Source organism: Hordeum vulgare, chromosome 4H (assembly GCF_904849725.1).
Source record: "Hordeum vulgare subsp. vulgare chromosome 4H, MorexV3_pseudomolecules_assembly, whole genome shotgun sequence".
In the NCBI taxonomy this organism is placed as follows: Eukaryota; Viridiplantae; Streptophyta; class Magnoliopsida; order Poales; family Poaceae; genus Hordeum; species Hordeum vulgare.
Window position 1 is genome coordinate 417,452,541 of NC_058521.1, and position 13,602 is coordinate 417,466,142.

Here is a 13,602-nt window from a genome sequence, read left to right on the forward strand (position 1 = left end):
AAACTCTTGCAATCCCTCTTTTAGTACCATTTCAAACATTATTATCAATATCATATTCATCATGAGGACTAAATAAATTTTCAAGATCATAAGTAGCATCACCCCAATTATGGTCATTACAATGAGTAGTGGACATGACAAAATTGCCATCCCCAAGCTTGTAGTTTTGCATATTATTAGCAGAATTGACATTAATAGAATTTATAATAACATCATTGCAGTCATGCTTTTCATTCAAGGAGATACCATGAATCACTTTATGAATTTCTTCTTTTAACACTTCATAGCAATACTCAGATTCACGATTTTCGAGAAAAACTTCACAAATATAGTCATGAGCACTGAACTCACTAGAAATTGGTTCAAGAAAATTAGATATTTTGAAAAGATTAGAAGGTGGATGAGGATCCACATGTCCTTACTTTTCATCTTTATTTTTTTTTCAAGTGTTGACATGAAGGCAATTGAAGCAAGCAAGCTAGAAAAAGGAAAACAAAAAGAAGGCAAATAAAAAGGCAAAATTTGTGAAGTGGGGGAGAGGAAAACGAGAGGAAAATGGCAAATAATGTAATTTCAGGGAGATGAGAGTTGTGTGTAGGAACCTGATACATCTTGACTTGACCTTCCCTTGCAATGGCGCCACAAATCTTGCTACTCCTCGCTGATGTGTTGGTTTCCGTCCAAGCTTAAAGGGTGATGTAGCACAACGACAAGTATTTCCCTGAGTTGTGAAACCAAGATATCAATCCAGTAGGAAGATCCAAAAGTATGTAAGCAGCACCTGCACACAAATAGAAAATCCTTGCAACTCAACGCGTCGAGGGGTTGTCAATCCCTCGTGGGTGAAGTAAGGATAGATTGATAGATGCAAATAAGAGTGATAGCAAATAGAATGCAGCAAGGTACTTTTGGATTTTTTGATAATATAGATATGAAAATAAAAGAGAAAATAAAATACAAACGCGAATAGCGAAGTAGAGATTGCAAGTAGATGATGTGAAGTAGACCCGGGGGCTGTAGGTTTCACTAGTGGCTTCTCTCTTGAAAATAGCAAAGGATGGGTAGACAAATTACTGTTGGGAAATTGATAGAAGAGCAAATAATTATGATGGTATTTAAGAAAATGATCATATATATAGGCATCACGTCAACGACAAGTAGACCGACTTCTGCCTGCATCTACTTATGTTATTGCACACATCGACTGCTATCCATCACGCATCTATTGTATTGAGTTCATGGAGAAATGGAGTAATGCCTTAAGAAATATGACATGATGTAGATAAGATCTATTCATGTTGGAATACACCCCATCGTTTTATCCTTGATAGCAATGATACATGCTTGCCATGTGTTGGGGATATTATCTGTTACGTGACCCTCCCTAGTTGGGCCGGTTCACCAAGTGGGCGACTCATCCTTTGGCGATTCAAGCTTTGGCCCAATAAGCCCAGGAGCTGGATGGCGGTTCAAGATCCTCGTGGAGAATCAATCATTGGGAGGATCTCCAAGTCTTGGAAAGCACGGCGACTTAGACATAGAAAGAATCATGCCTTGCGTATGGCAATGACTCTTGTAAACCCTAAGGGTTCGACCTGTATATAAAGGCGAGTCCCAGGGAAGGAGAGGGCAAGTTAGAAATCATCGAGAGTTAGGTCAGGCGAGTTACGCCCTCCTTGTAATCGAAACATCATCAATACAACACAAAGCAGGACATAGGCTTTTACCTCTTCACGAGGGGCCGAACCTGGGTAAATCTGCGTCTTGCTCCCGTTCAACCCCTTTGAGTCGCCACCAAGGTGCGATGGCTCCAACACTAAGTCCTTTCACGAGGACATCTGCCGTGATAAAACCACGACAGTTGGCGCCCACCGTGGGGCCTATGCACGGTGGAGTTGAGTTCTCAAAGGGAGCCCTACCAGGGTCAGGGAGCTACGCGGCTGGGCTCATGACCCGGAGCCGCCGCGGAAAGTACTACATCGACAACTCGCTGTGTGGGCCCGAGGCCGATTCAATCGAATCCGGCTACAGAGTCCCCTTTGGCAAGGTCAACATCTTCGTTGGCATGGTCGGAGCACCCGTGCCTGAGCCGGACACCTCCACCGACATCATCGAGCCGGCTAGGTATATCCGCCCCGTTGCGATGCCAAACCTGACACGCTCGGTCTTCGTTGGCTTCACATAGGACTCTGATGAACCAGAGCGATCGGCGACTCAGGAGACCACACCGGTCTACACGGACGACGAGTCATCCATGGGCGACACAGATTCAATTCAGTCTCTACACGGGGGCTGCCTGGGGACCTGTCGCTGGCAATGGATCCCGAGGTCCTCGACCGGACCCGTCGTCATATCGCCGTATACATGGCTGGGGCGACTCGGTCCCAGCAAAACCCTGCAGCCGACAACGGGGTGGGCGAAACATCCAAGAGCCCAGCTGCGATCTTGGTGGACTTGTCGACGGAGATAACAAGGATCATGGCGGCCCCTGTAACGATGGAAAACGAGGTCATGATAAATGCCGAGTTAACAAAACTACGAGATGAGATGGCGAAGGCTCGGCGAGATGCTGAGGCAGAATCCGCTAGGATTGAGACCCGGCAAGCTCAGATCACTACGGAGACAGCCCGCTTGAACACCGAAAACAGGCGACTCGAAAGGCATCAGCGCGCGTCCGACGCCGTTCATCAGAGGAGGCACCAGGGACGTTTACCCCTGATCTGAAACCTACCCGCCTTCTCGACACTCCGCGCACCCCCGGGGCAGGAACCGTTCCAAGAGGAGGGCCGGCTCAGCCACCAAACCCTCCGCTTCGGCCAGCAGTGGATCGCGTTCCCCGTTTCCAAATGCCTCAGGGCCACTTTTCCAACCCCGTGGACAACGTGCTCGCCGCAACTCGCCACTTAGAATCCCTTCCGATTTATGGCAATACTCCGGCTGAAATAGAAGCAAGAAACGCCACTGAGATGCTGAGGATGATGGTGGTTCAAAACGTGCAATTCTCGCACAGCCTCGACCGACTGCAGTCCACCCCCCAAGCGAACCGCACCAGAAGCCGGCCAGAGGACCAACCCGCCATAACCAGCGGACCGCGACACCCGCCTTAGGTTAACCCGCCTGACCATCGGGACCCGCCGGGCCGGGATCACCCGGACATTCAAACCGACCCAGCGCCGCTTATCGGAGGCGGCAGGCCAGTAGGGGTGCCATGCTTGGCCCCCGTCCTTCACAATTAACACATGCCGAAAGATTTTAAAGGACCAAGGAAGGTGCCCAATTACACCCCGGACCTTGAGCCGGCGTCATGGGTTGAGAGTTACGAAATCGCCATGGACATGCTCGATGTAAGTGAAGCGGTCTGTGCCAGGTACTTCACAATGATGCTCGAAGGGACGGTGTGCACTTGGTTGAAAAACCTGCCACCCAACTCCATCCAGACTTGGGCTGAACTGAAAGAACGTTTTGTCCAAAACTTCCGGGGAACTTGCAAACGCCCGATGATGATAGTCGACTTACAGCACTGCGGTCAGCGCCCCGATGAGTCGGCACACCACTGGACGCGGCGGGTCGCAGAAATCATCCACTCGTCGGTTGGCATCACGACGGCTGAGGCTGTGTTGATCCTGGAGCAAAACTGTCACTATGAGCCCTTGTTGCAGAAGCTAGGGCGAATCAAGCGCAAGGTCCAGGATATGGGCGAATTGATGGACACCCTCACTCGGTACGTCGAAGCGGATGATACTAAAGATCCAGGAGAGGACGGCAACAAAGCCAACTCGCCGAGGAAAGGCGAGTCATCCAAAAATCACACCCGGTTTCAAGGGCGCGCCCACCATAATCATGGCAAGAACGGCAAGAGAAGGCAGCAGGTAGGGTCCACAGACTTTGTCACCAACACTAGTGCTAATAATGGCAACCAGCGCGAGAAGAAGAGGGGGTACAGTGGCAAGAAGCTGCGCAAGTATAATGAGATACTTAAAGGCCCCTACCCACACCATGCCTTGGCGGATGGACCGGCGACTCACTCTTGGGACGACTGTTACGTGATGCAGGAATTTTGGGCAGAGGCAATCAAGAAGGGTCAAACCACTGACTAGGGCCAACGGCAGGAACAGTTCGGTGCACCTAATCAACACCAGAACCCGTTCGGCGACTTTCCCAAACCAGGAGCCCAGGGCGGCTCGCAACCAAGCAGTGGCCAGTATCCAGTGCACAACCAACAGCGATATAACCCGCACGGAGTGTTTCAGCAGCCACCCCCGCAGGGGGCTTCGCAGGGGCAAGATGATCATGGCGGGTTCCGCAACAATCCCAAACAATTAAGCAGCAGGCAATACCACGTGTTCACCACCAGTGCCTGCAAGCGAGATAAGAAGGTGAAGCACCGAACGTATAGTGTATCTGAGGCGGCACTCCCCAGGTACCTCCACTGGTCCGAGCAGACTATCTCGTGGAGTAGGGAGGATCACCCGCCCAGAATTGACAACCCTGGCGGCTTAGCATTTGTCGTGGCCCCCCAATTCAAAGGATATACCCTATCGAAGGTGCTTATGGATGGTGGCAGCAGCATCAACATATTGTACTTCGACACCTTTCGAAGGATGAACCTACTAGAGAAAGACCTAATGCCGTCAACCACGGTATTCCACGGTATTGTCCCAGGTAAGTTGGCATACCCAATTGGGCGGGTCAAACTCACTGTGGCTTTGGGTACAACATCCAACCACAGGAGCGAGTCACTTATATTTGAGGTGGTCAAGCTAAAGAGCCCTTATCATGCGTTTTTTGGGCGACCGGCTTACATCCGTTTCATGGCTCGCCCCTGCTATGTTTACCTTGAACTCAAGATGCCTGGTCCTAAGGGACCCATCACGGTCGATGGTGATAGGAGGATAGCAAGGGAGTGTGAGGAAGGAGATGCGGCTTACGCAGAAGTCGCTTGTGCTGCAGAAGAACTCAAGTATCACCAAGCCAATGTTGATCCGGCAGATATGTCGCCCCTCAAGAAGCCAACAACAGATGCTGAGCCGCCCCTCAAGTTCAAACCAACGGATGGCACTAAGATGGTGAACTTCGTTCCTGGCGACTCATCCAAGCAGTTTACTATCGGGGCGGGTCTGGATCCCAAATAGGAAAGCGCGCTCATCGAATTCATCCATGAGAACTGGGACATCTTCGCATGGAAACCTTCTGACATACCTGGTGTACCGAGAGAATTCGCTGAGCACCATCTTAATGTTGACCCTAAAGCAAAGCCGATTCAGCAATATCTTCGGAGGTTCAATGAGGAGCGATGCAAGGGAATCGGGGAAGAAGTCGCCCGTCTTTTGGCCGCCGGATTCATCGTAGAGGTCTTCCACCCCAAGTGGTTGGCTAACCCAGTCCTGGTGCTCAAGAAGAACGGCACTTTCCGCATGTGCATTGACTACACCGACCTCAACAGAGCTTGTCCGAAGGACCCTTTCGCCCTTCCACACATTGATCAAATCATTGATTTAGTGGCGGGCTGCGAGCGTTTGTGTTTCTTGGACGCCTACTCCAGATAGCACCAAATCAAGATGGTTGTGGAAGATCAAGAGAAGGCAGCTTTCATAACCCCATTTGGGCCTTTTTGCTATGTGTCCATGCCGTTCGGGCTCAAGAGCGCTGGGGCGATTTACCAGCGCTGCATCCAAAACCGTCTCCGTGGCCAAATCGGACGCAGCATCCACACTTACGTTGATGACATTGTGGTTAAAACTCGTAAGAAGGAGACGCTCTTGGAGGATCTCAAGGAAACTTTTGACAATCTGCGAGTCTATCAGATGAAGCTCAATCCCACCAAATGTGTCTTTGGCATTCCCACGGGAAAGTTGTTGGGTTTCTTGGTGTCCGAACACGGCATTGAGGCCAACCCGGACAAAATTGAGGCAATTACTTCGCTTGGGAAACCAGCGAATATCAATCAAGTTCAACGCATGGCGGGTTGTATCACGGCTTTAAGTCGCTTTATAAGCCGCTTGGGGAGAAAGCTATTCCCCTCTATCAGTTGCTTAAGAAAGCTGACCGTTTTGTTTGGACAGACGAGGCCAATGAAGCTTTTGCAGCCCTGAACCAGCAGCTGGTTAGCCTGCCAGTTTTGGCCGCCCCGACTGAAAAGGAGCCTATGCTTCTATACATCACGGCGAATTCCAAGGCGGTGAGCGTGGCAGTAGCTATCGAACGGAAGGAAGAAGGAAAGGAATATCCGGTGCAACGCTCGGTGTACTTCATTAGCGAGGTGCTAACCCTCTCCAAACAACACTACCCGCACTGGCAGAAGTTGGTTTACGGGGTTTTTGTGGCAGAAGTCGGAAGCTCAAACATTATTTCCAAGAGCATCCCATCATGGTGGTTAGCTCCGCCCCTCTTGGGGACATCATCCAGAACCGAGAAGCAACGGGGTGAATCGCCAAATGGGCAATTGAATTGGGCCGCACCACGTGCGGTACACCCCTCGCACGGCCATCAAGTCCCAGGCATTGGTCGACTTCATCAATGATTGGACCGAATTGAAGATTCTGGAAGACAAGCCTGACCTCACGTACTCGACTATTTATTTTGATGGGTCTAGGCAATTGGAAGGCTCGGGGGCTGGCATGGTGTTGATTTCACCCAGGGAGACAAGTTCTGTTATGTTCTCCGACTCATGTTCCCGTGCACCAACAACGTTGCGGACTATGAAGCCTTGCTTCATGGTTTACGACTCGCCAAGAAGGTGAACCTCACGCGCGTCAGATGTCTTGGCGATTCTGATATGGTGGCTCAACAAGTTTCAGGCACATGGGATTCCCGGGACCCCTTGATGGCGGCTTACAGAAGGGTCATGTCTGATGTGGCGGGTCATTTTCATGGCTACCAAGTTGATCATATCGACCGACGACTTGACGAAGCAGCTCATGCCCTCTCACGCCTCGGCTCACAACGTAAGCCGGTCCCTCCTAATGTTTTTCTGGATATTTTGCATAATCCTTCCGTGAGGTTGCCCTTAGAAGAGGAGTTGGCGATACTAGATCCTGAGTCCCAGCTGGTGGCGGTTCTCCGTGTTACGCCGGATTGGGATCTTCCTTATTTGGCGTACCTTACATGAGGCGAGTTGCCTTCGGATGAGGTGTTGGCTCGCCAAATCGTCCGTCGGAGAAAGTACATGGTCATCATCAACGGCGAATTATATAAGCGAAGTACCTCTGGGGTATTTCAAAGATGCGTTTCTTTCGATGAAGGGTGCGTAATTCTAAACGAGATCCATGCCGGAGAATGTGGGCATCACGCCGGGTCACGTTCCCTGGTCTCAAAGGCGTTCCGACATGGATTCTTTTGGTGGACGGCTCATGCGGACGCGGAAGAGATAGTTCATCGATGTGATGGCTGTCAATGTTATGGCCGATAGGCCCATGTGCCGGCTCAGGATCTGAGGATGATCCCTATCACTTGGCCCTTCGCGGTCTGGGGGTTAGATATGGTTGGCCCCTTTAAAATGTCAGCCAACAAAAAAACACATCTGCTGGTGGCGGTTGATAAATTCACCAAGTGGGTCCAAGCAGAACCTGTCGGCAGCTGTGATGCAGAAACGGCCGTCAATTTTTGAAAAAGTTGATCTTCCGGTTCGGATACGCGCATAGTATTATTACTGATAATGATACCAATTTATCACAAGGAGCGATGCAGGAGTTTTGCAACTGTCAGCACATTCGGCTTGATATATCTGCGGTCTCTCATCCACAATCTAATGGGCAGGCGGAACGGGCGAATCAGGAAGTACTGCGATGAATCAAGCCCCGACTCGTGGTTCCCTTGGAGCGCACCCCGGCGTGTTGGGTTGAGGAGTTGCCTTGATTATTATGGAGCAACCGAACCACCCCAAACCGTTCTACGGGTTTTACTCCTTTCTTCCTCGTATACGGAGCAGAAGCCGTTCTTCCCAGTGACATTAGGCATGAATCTCCCAGAGTCGCTGCTTATGAGGAACATGACAACGAGTTGGCACGTCAGGATTCTTTGGATGCTTTGGAGGAAGCACGCGATCTGGCGGCCTCCTGATCGGCTATTTATCAGCAGGACTTGCGGCGTTATCGTACCGCCGGGTCAAGAGCCGAGCTTTTCAGGAGGGCGACTTAGTGCACCGTTTGATCCAAGATCGCATTGGCATGCATAAGTTGTCACCACCATGGGAAGGACCGTTCGTCGTCAGCAAAAACCTTCGCAACGGGTCATACTATCTGGTGGATCTTCAGCCTGATCGGCCAACCATGGAGGCTAAGTCAACTCGCCCCTGGAACATAGCCCACTTGCGGCCTTATTACACTTGAGCTATTAGCTCCGTTTTTTCTTCTCTCATCTTCTGAAAATTGTAAGTCTTTCATTTATATAAAGCAATAAAGTTGATGCCCACAAATTCTGGGTCTTTCCTGCCACTTCATCTTATTGAAAGCATGGATCTTTATTGCTCTTCGACAAGTCGCCCAAGCATGGACGCTATCCATACCAGAGAGCATAAGTCGCCATGCTGCACTTATTACAACACTGGGTATCGATAAGCCAAAGAGGATCAAGTCGCTACAAGCGTGTGATTCAAACATGGGCGCCTTATATGATTCTGTGGATTAGGTCGGCTTACTTGGGGGCTATTAGCTCCCAAGTCATTTTATGGTAAGAGCGTATACGCTTCTACAATCCTATGACCGGTTTTTCCCCTAATCATAGGTCACTTGGGGGTTTCCTCTCACTGAGACTAGCCTTACTACCCATTTGGCTAGCGAAAAATTACCGCATTACAAATGGTTATACTGGACTTTGTGTTGGCCGAATCACCATATGGATCCATGAACTCTTGGCGAGTTACTCCGCACTATGGACCCTGAACTCTCCTTGGTTAAAACATGCATGGTATCAGCTAGCGCCCCACATGGAGAATAGAGAAACCATTGGTTCATTGAACCTGCTTCACTGAAGCTCGACTCGTGCCTGATCAGCCGGTCTAAATACTTGAGCTTTTTTACACAAAAAAATCTCCCTCGGGTAGCACTTGAGTTTATCTAACTCGTCCTATCCTGTCGCGACTTGAACGAGCCGACTAAATTCTTACTTTCACTTTCCTGGCACTGCCACGAGGTCTCACATTTTTTTATAACTCGCCGGATCTTTTTGAACCAGGCTCTTTTGCATATAATTCGCCAAAACACCTTGAGTCGGTTATTATTTATCATCCATCTGAGGCGGAAGGGTAGATGAGCAGCTAAGCATCTTTTTGATTGATGTTATGGGTTCCTTGGTGCCCATCACTGCCTTCACGGTCAGCACGCTTCCATTATACAGATGCTCCGTCAATGTGTAAATCGCCTTTAACCTCAAGATACAATCGTCCTGAAGATTGGCGGCTCTCAGACCTGTATAAAGCACAATAATGGTCAGTACTTTCTTCACACTAAGTTTTTCTTTTTCAAAGTACAAGATCAGGGATTCCTTCTTACCAAAGATAGCTTGTGCCATGTTGTAGATATGTTGCTTTAAGCCGGCCAGCTCTTGCTGCATGGCTTCCAGTCTTGTTTTAGCTTTTTCCGCTCGCTTTAGCACGGAGGCTTGATCAGCTTGAGCCTTCTTGTTGGCGGCCTTCAGTTTTTCCATCTCAGCTAAGATCACCTGATATTTTTCTTCCGCTTTAGCACGCGCGTCTTGCTGGTCGGTTAAATTTTTCTTTAAGTTGCCCAACGTCGACTCAGCTTGTGCAAGAGATTCCTGTCAAACATATTATCAAGGGACAAGTCTCAGAATTATTGCAAGCAACACCCCTGACACTTGGGGGCTAATGTATAATTTTTTAGACAAAATTATACCACATCAAGTCCTGGCTCATCTTTCAAAAAATGACACGGCCCTTGGGGGTTACAGGTCGAATTTTTTCTAACATCAAGACCCGGTTCATCTTTCAAAAGATGACCCGGCCCTTGGGGGTTACAGGTCGAATTTTTTTCTAACATCAAGACCCGGCTCATCTTTCAAAAGATGACCCGACCTTTGGGGGTTACAGGTCGAAAGTTTTTCTAACATCAAGACCCGGCTCATCTTTCAGAAGATGACCCGACTCTTGGGGGTTAATGAGGAGGATATGCATTAAGGAGTACCTCATGTTTATTCTTCATCATAAGGAGCAGATTCTTCTCCATCTCATAACTTGACTCCAGGCGACTTGCGAAGCCGGAGCAGGGCTCTTTAATTTCAAGATTCTCATACTGAGAAAGTTTGGCCTTGGAAATTTCATGTCCAGTAGAAGGCTGGGATGATGTTGATACATGCTTCGATAAGACTGCCGAAGCCGGCTTGGAGAAGCCAGTACCAGTGATGATTACAACATCCGGATCTTCAGCCGTTTTCAATGGACTTGGCGGGTTGGGCATTTCTGTGCCTTCCTTGGGAGAACTTGGGAGGTCCGCCTGGTCATCAGGTTTATCCTTTGTCGGGTTAGCATGAGCCGGTGCCGGTTTTTCTTTAGGCTCTGGCGCCGGAGCGGAAGTTGATCCGCCAGTTTTCCTCTTCTTCGCTTGTGCTCTAAAAAAGAGAAAAGATTATGCTTAAAAGCAAGCATCATCATCATCAGGGAAAATGTAAGTATTATAAGGACCTACCCTTGAACGCGAATCATTGGCGGAAGGGCTGACATCACCAAGTCGCCCAACGAAGGGGGAGAATTCTGCAGAAGTAATATCTCAAAATATGAGCAAGTTACAAGTATGATCCAAAAGGAAGCAAAGTGGGACGTTGCTAAAGGATACCTAATTCTGTCGTTTCTTGGTAGGAGTTTTCGCTGGTAACCCGGACACCAAATCTCCTGAGTGGCTCCGAGTCTTCTAATAGGAAGCATGTTGCGCCTTCTTCAAAAGGAAATTAGGATCCAGACAAGCATTCGGGTGAGACATGGGAACTTCCCCACAAACCCGCCTGGCCGGCTTAGGCGGAGGAGAAGATGAGTCGGAAGAAATAGAAATTACCTCTACGGCGTCTTCTTGGCTTTCGTTACCATCATTCTATACATAAGAGATTCAGAGATGTAAGCACAAATTGGAGCAACAAACGTCAAGACAAAGAAGATAGAATTTTTACCTCTGAAGATGCATCGCCGACTTGGGATTCATCCACATCGGACGATTCGGTGATGACGGCTTTGTTCTTTCCCTTGGTTTCCTTTTTTGGAGGTGGCCTTGCTTGCTTCAGGGCCATCTTCTTCGGCCTCTTGGACCAGAATCGGTCGCCTTTCTGAAGTGGAATTTTTATTATGCGAATCAGAATCCAAGTAAGTTGGGAAGAATGAACCAAAGGCGGGTTAAATTATTTACCTTAGGAGCCGGGTTAATCTTGCAGAATGGCTTAAGCCCTATTTGGCTACACTTGGCCATGGGCTCGCCGGTTAACTTCTTGATAATGGTCACAATATCATCCTGTGTGAGTGCTGTGCAGAAGTAGCATTGGGGGTGGTCTAAAGTGCCATCAAAGTCACACATCAAGCCGTCTCGGTGACTCAAGGGAAGGATGCGCCATTCCACCCAGCAGCGGATCAGATCAACCCCAGTGAGACCATTGTTCGTTAGAGATCGTAGCTCGGACAGCACCGGAATAAAATCTGACTCCCCTTCCTCGGTGAGCTTGTCTGGAAGTTTAAAGTTTGTAGGCAGACGTTCTTTCCTATAGCCAAGGAGTTTGTTCTCACCCGGAGGGGAAGTTTCCTCGCGGTAAAACCAAGACTCGCCCCAACCTTTGGTATGGCTAGGCATGGCGAGTGACGGGAATGAGCGGTCCCTGCGGCGTTGAACGTTAACCCCTCCAAGCTCTAAGCTAGGGCCATTGGCAAATTCGGTATGTCAATTCAAATGGAAGAAATACCAAAACAAAGGGACCGATGGCACCATCCACAAATAGGCTTCACAGAATACTTGGAATTGGCATATGTTGCTGATCGAGTTGGGGCCCAGGTCTTGGAGGCGGACGTTCATGAAGGACATAGCATCTCTGAGGAATTTTGATCATGGCGGCTTAAAACCCCGTTCGAGATGCTCAGCAAAAACAACTATCTCCCCTTCCTTTCGGTTGGGGATTTCCTCGCTTAATCCGGATCGCCACCCGAAACTTCCTTCGGGTCGAGATTCCCCGTTTTCACACTGTCGTTGAGGAAGGCGTCGTCAACTTTGGTCGGGAGCTAGTCGGCCTTGAACACGGTGCCCATAGCTACAGAGGAAAGGTTTTCTTGTAAGTTAACTCGCCGAACACCTGTTGGGCGGCTAAGAGGATCTATTAACCCGCCGAATACTTAGTGAGTTACTAAGGAGATCTATTAACCCGCCAAATATTTGTTGAGTGGCTATAGGAATTTGTTAACTCACCAATAAAGGACGAGATCTGGGCACAGGGGCGACTTAAGAATTTCCTATTGTTTAGAGAAGACATCTCAGAGCATCGGGTTCTATAAACAGGTTTCTACACGACACGCAGAAAAATATAGATCTACGAACAAATTAAAATGAATGGAAAGAGGCCTGGATAAGGTAAAACAGTCTATGGCTAGGGTAAAGACATTGGAGATTTGACAGAAGCCTTCTTTAGATCCCCAAACAGGAGCTGATCAACTGAGGATATGGTCGATACTACCGTGCCTAATACTGTTATTCCGAACCAATCAGCATCTATGGGGGCATTCGAGGTGTTCTACGGAACCAGCAGGCGATGAACATCGAGGAGCTAAGATCTGTCTCTAATGGCGAAGGTCTGACCTGATGATGGCGTCCGGAGGCAACCAAGGAAGATCCGCGGTGAGTGTTGCGCACTTGGTCGGCCTGGAGATGCGTCGGACGCGGTGGCCGGAGACGGAGGTCCTCGGGCGGCGATGGAGTTCTCGTGCAGTTGCGAGGAAGAAGGGGCCGACGAAATGGGTAGGTGGGGATGTGCCCTGCCCCTTTCCCCGAGCGTATTTATTGGGTCGGTCGCTGGAATCAAGGCGCCTCACGCGGGAACTGAAGACGGGATAAAGATTCGCCATAATAGATCCAAGATTTTCGGGATATCTGTGCCGAAAGATCCGTTGGTGATTGCGTCATCATTTCTTCCGAGATTAAAGGGATAAGATGGTGTCAACAAGAAACGGTTCGGTGACTTGGATATTTTTACAAAGGGTGGCGGATTAAGCGTGTGATGCGTAAAAAGAGCAGAGTCAGTCGCCCCTAACAAAGTAAGAGTTGGCGTGAACAGGTTCAAGTCAATCTGGGGCCTAATGTTGGGGATATTATCTGTTACGTGACCCGCCCTAGTTGGGCCGGGTCACCAAGTGGGCGACTCATCCTTTGGCGATTCAAGATTTGGCCCAATAAGCCCAGGAGCTGGATGGTGGTTCAAGTCTCTCGTGAAGAATCAATCTTTGGGAGGATCTCCAAGTCTTGGAAAGCACGACGACTTAGACATAGAAAGAATCATGACTTGCGTATGGCAAGGACTCTTGTAAACCCTAAGGGCTCGACCTGTATATAAAGGCGAGTCCCAGGGAAGGAGAGGGCAGGTTAGAAATCATCGAGAGTTAGGTCAGGCGAGTTACGCCCTCCTTGT